The following is a 6,000-nucleotide window of genomic DNA, read 5'->3' on the forward strand; positions in this document are numbered from 1 at the left end:
TGAAGAGATCTATGGATACATCTCTCAACACGATATGAAACAGAACTGTAAGCAGATGTTCTTTTTCTTTATGGATCTTTTACAAATCACTCTACTTAAAACTGTATTCTTCTTTATTAATAACAACTTTGTTTTACTGTCATACAGTATTTTATACCTGTTTACTTTATTCTCTTATTTTTTTATAACTATAATGATCATATCAATAATAATAATAATAATAATAATAATAATAATACATTACATTTATAAAGCGCTTTTCCTGGTGCTCAAAGCGCTTACAAGCAAGTAAAACAAAAATAACAACAGATAAATAAAGATAAAATAAATAAAGATGATGATAAAGATGTGCCTTTACCTCACTGGTTGGAGAAAAAGCTTCTTATATTCGTTAGCATAGCTAGCTAACCAGATGCTAATAAAAACAACGTTATTGACTGTATGATCAGTATGACAGATGAACAGATCGCCACTGGGCTTTCAACTAAAGACACAGCCATGCAAAAACTGCAGCATGTGTACGGCTCCTTATGGGTCCTGCAATTTCTCAAGTGCCGGAGCGGCGTTCTGGCGTTCTGGTGCTCTCTGTCAAAACTGCACCCCTGTCAGACACGTCAGGCTCGTGTTGTGTTCAAGGACCCTAATCTTGGCCAGGAAAAACAGGTACTCGCTTTTTTAATTTTTTTTGCGGTCTATATTTCTTCAATTTTTTTATTTTTTGCGTGTGTTTATAAATTACCTCGAGGGCCGTACCAAATGGTCTCGCGGGCCGTATAGAGAGGCGAAGTCACGCCCATCTACTTCCGGTCCATGGGACCCCGGAAGCGAAAAATTATACATTGAATTCAATGGAGAGAGAAAATGTATCTTTTGATCCCGTTTGAATTGTGCCACGAACTACACATATGATGTTTGTCAATCTTAAACAATCATTTCCATGTCAAAAAAGTCACATTTTGTCGTAAAACTGTTGAAATATAAGACTATGAAAGATACGCGACTACAAAGACTACAAATCCCATTCTGGGTCGCGTATGTGATGTCACAGGCGATAATGCTCCAAGTGGTTGAGACTCGTAATTAAAGCGAAGAAGAATATTTCATAACTGATTTATTACCTAATCTGTGTTTATAAATTACCTCGAGGGCCGTACCAAATGGTCTCGCGGGCCGTATAGAGAGGCGAAGTCACGCCCATCTACTTCCGGTCCATGGGACCCCGGAAGCGAAAAATTATACATTGAATTCAATGGAGAGAGAAAATGTATCTTTTGATCCCGTTTGAATTGTGCCACGAACTACACATATGATGTTTGTCAATCTTAAACAATCATTTCCATGTCAAAAAAGTCACATTTTGTCGTAAAACTGTTGAAATATAAGACTATGAAAGATACGCGACTACAAAGACTACAAATCCCATTCTGGGTCGCGTATGTGATGTCACAGGCGATAATGCTCCAAGTGGTTGAGACTCGTAATTAAAGCGAAGAAGAATATTTCATAACTGATTTATTACCTCCAATAAATATAAGAGATTGCTCCAATAAATTCACTTTTACAAGGTGCCTGTGTGCTTTGTACCATGTTGTAATCACAAAAGTGATCATACCACTTGCTCGTTCTATCGCTTCCCGTCTGATGAAAGGACCAGGAGTCGCTGGATCAGACATATCAGGTAATATCATAGGTAATATACATGTTGTGCATGGAACATAGTCAAGTTAGCTACCTAGCTAGTAGCGACGAGTAGCGAGCACGTTAGTTAGCATTACATTACTTAGCCTTGTCCTTTTTAGTAGCTTTACCATTAAGTTATTATTTTATTACATGAAGTACACCAAAATGTTAAACAGTAAGAGTAGTCATCATGGTAAGTATTTCGTGAAACATTTGAAGAGTAGCCTACTGCGCCCTCCACCGGGTGCTAAGGAAGCAGTTCAGGGAGAGTCGAAGGAAGGCAGGCAGGCAGGCAGCTTTGCATGACATTCTTCTGGACATGTGTCATTGTGATGACAGTGAGGGTGAGTCAATCTGTTTGTTGGAAAGACAGTAGTTGAGTGATTACTGAGAGAAAATTATTAAAAGAGATAATTATTCAGTGTTTTTACTTTAAAGTGTTGTTACTGACCTTTTTCTCTTTCATTTTCTTTACCTCACCTGTAACTGCTGAGACCCTGAGGAACATGCACACTGACCTGCTCTGGCAACCTGATTTCCACTGTATGTAATAGTATTTGGTTATGGTATATTATTTATATACATCAAAGGCACAATGCACCCCCCAGAGACACACATGTATTGAGTGTGATAATTTGCATAGGTCATGTGAAATCATCTTTACATACTAGAAAACTGTAGGAGCGGCAACTTGTTTTGAAATTGAATTTTTAATATCCGATAATAAAGTTGATCTGTTTTCTTTATTCTTCTCTCTTCCCAGCTCCATCCATCACCGTTCTCTGTTCCTGCAGGTCCTGCTTGCTAATCAATGCTTTATTTTTTTACACAATTACAAATAAAGTCAATGTATTGTATGACATGAAGTTGTGCTTCATTCGGATTCAATAATAAATTCATTCTGCCTTCAACTGCAAAATGATTGTGGACTGCACCAACATCCATGTAGCTGCCCCCAGTAAGATGAACCAAGCAAAGCTGACACTCAACATACAGCTGTGCTCTTAAGTTGACATGAAGAATTTGTGAAATATTGGTAATTATTTGGAAAAAATGACTGACGATGCAGAAAACTTTTTTTATTTAGGAACAGTGGTCAAGTGAAGCATTTATCACCACATATGTGTCACACTTAAAAGGCCAAACACACTGCCTAACACATCCCTTGACAGCTTACACTCCCAGTTGACAGCCATGACTCTGTCTAAATTGTACCTCACGACCCTCATGCATAGTCCATGACCCCTCACACAGCACCAAATTGCTGCTGTCAACCTTCCCTGCCTGTGTAACTGCCACTGAGGATTTGTCGCTGTCCTACGGTGGCTGTCTGGATGGCAGCTTGCTGATCTCTGCTCAGTCGCATTGAGGCAAGAATTGCCTCAAGCCCACGACCCCCATGCTCCTTCACCAGCTCCGGCACGTTGAAAATGGCCTGATGTTGAGGCTGCAGCTCTGGCTCAGGTGACAAAAGCCATGCCACGCTGTGCCCCTCAGTGCAGACCTGAACCAGTCTACTTCCTTAGTGGCGATGTCTGGCCAGTGGGTTGTATGTCTCCTCTTGCTGTTGGTAGAGTTGAGACACCGGCTGGACTACTTTTGAAGTGCCAGGCTTCCTCCACTGGCACTCAACTTCTGTGGAGCTGATCTGCCACATGGCAAATATTGCCAATGCTGCAGCGTGGCTGCATTTGTACATCCCCCGTGCACAACCACAGACAGCGCTCTGCATCGTGCCATCCTCTCCCATGTAGATCTGTACAAATAAAGTAAGTACCATGTTTGTTAACATGCTATAATAGATTGAATGAGCAATACAAGGATGGTCCGGATCTGGGGGTGGGAGGGTTTATTTTTCCATAGTTTTGTCCTCTTGTCAAATTGTTGTTATTGTTTGTTTTTTCTGTATTTTTTGTAATTTGTGTTGTATTGGTTGTGATTGTACATTGTATTTTTTTAAATGTGTATTACATTTTTGAAAAACATTTGATAAAAAAAAAAGGATTTGGTCAGGATCTAGACTCAGTGTGTAGTTTATGAATTAATCAATGCTCTCTACATTAGGAAAACACATACCAGTGTACCAGAGGGAGTCACACACAGCTGTGCCTAGATAACCAAACAAATTGACAAGATAACCAAAATCCTTGAATCTACACACAGCAAATAAACTCAAATGACACAACGAGATGTAAAAAGGAGATCACACATATAGTCGATATAAAACTGGCCGCTTCAATCTGAAGAGCAACTAAAACAAAACACGGGAGTGTACCTTGTTCTTGTGAACACTAATGTTATCCATAGCATACACACTAGGGATGTGCATCTCCATCACTGAGGCCGATGCGATGCGCATCTCGATACGTTGCCACGATACGATACATTAACGATACCTTTGAAACACCAGGCGATGCGATACGATACGATTCACCCCTGTTGCGATACAGTTCGATACGATTTGATTCAACATTATGCGATTCGGGGCGATACGATGCGATTCAACGCGATGCAAAAATAATGATACTTCAATATGGTACGACAGAGGATTTTTGTTTTATTCCTTATATGCAGCAAATCATACATTAACAAAAAAGTGCTTTACATATTTGGTAGTGCACATCCCATCATGCCGTTTATTTTTTTACCTTTAAAAGCTCTCCAGAGTACAATTGTATAACACCTCACAGCAATGCCCATACAGCTGCCAGCCTGATGTGCTTAACACTCAGAGGCTAACTCACCAATGAGCAGAAAGCAGTGGTTTCTATCTGAACAATAAAGAAAACAAATAACATTTCACAAACAGGTATTTCATAACTGCTTACAGTAAGGAAGACATTTAAATTATTATTGGCAGTCACAGGCTGCTGTAAGCTAAACACCTCTCTCTGACAGAACACCTCACTGAGTGATTTAACTCATATGTCTCACTTTCAGGTTTCTCTTTTCAGACGCAGACCCCACGTCGCCTCTTTATGTGCGTCGCTAAGTTCCTCGTACTACTTGTGTACTTTAAAGCGGCTCGGCATCGTTAACAATTTGCGAGTGATTTTTCAAGTTGACCGTCTGTAGTAATAGTGCCGCGCACATATACCATCAGGACGTTACTGATGGGGTGCGGCTTCGGAGTGATACTGTGTGTATGCAAGTCCGCATCTAGGACGGATCTATGTATCATGGCTGTAGACCTGTTAAGTAATAAAGATACCTCATACAAAGGTCTACGGATACCTTATTACTCTCCATGACCTGCGGTCAACTATATAGCATAAATGACTATTACATAGGGATGTAACGATATACCGAATATCGCGGTATCGCGGTAAATAAACTTCCTAATACCGTCGTGAGACCGACAAAATCTACCGCGATTTTTAAAAAATAATAATTTTTAAAAAAAATATTTTTTTTTTAAACACTTTTTTTTTTTTAAACCTTTATTTAACCAGGTGGTCCCATTGAGATCATCGATCTCTTTATCAAGAGAGACCTGTCCAACATGGCAGCAAGTAGGTTACAACATGAAAATAAAACAACAGATAACACAAAGGGACATCGTATTTACAGGGCTAAATTTACACACCTAGAGACATTGACAAGTACCAACCATATATTTATATCTTGCCATGTCAATAAGCCTGGCGTTAGACTTTTTCGCTGTCCGTCATTTTGACAGACAAGATCGTAAAATATCCGTCATAATCCCTTATTACCCGTCGGGTCTGAACAGTTCACGATAGAGCATGCTCGTGAACTGTCAACGGGGGGGGGCGGTGTTATGCCGTGTGTGCATGCACCTCGCGGGACGCGCACAGCGTGAAGCAAAACCTCCCAGACATGTATTGATCTGTACGGCAAATTACGGTTTGGGAACTATATCATTTCCTTTTGGAGGGCATGCATAACACGGCATAACACCAGAGCCTTGCTGTGGGGAAACGTTGGCGCTGTTCCGAGTTTGTTCTAATCTGTCAAAATGACAGACTGCTTTCAGATTTTTCCGTCATTGTTAAATAAAATATTCGGTTAACGCGACCACTGGTGTCCCAGCAACATCAGTACCAAGCGAGAGAGTTGTTTCCAGAGCAGGGGATATTGTAAATGCCCAAACACCCCAGCTTATAAATACCTGGAAATGTGGACATTCTCATATTCCTAAAAACCTGTCTGATGATGCTGAGTGAGTGACTAGTGAGTTTGAGTTGAGTTACTTGAAAAACTAAAGTGAAACTTGATTTATTTTATTGCAGGGTCTGATTATTAAATGTCCTTGTTTATTTGTGAGATGCAGTGGCAAAAAGAAAATGCTTACTTTGT

The sequence above is a fragment of the Notothenia rossii genome (assembly GCF_949606895.1).
Source record: "Notothenia rossii genome assembly, chromosome: 9".
Taxonomy (NCBI): domain Eukaryota; kingdom Metazoa; phylum Chordata; class Actinopteri; order Perciformes; family Nototheniidae; genus Notothenia; species Notothenia rossii.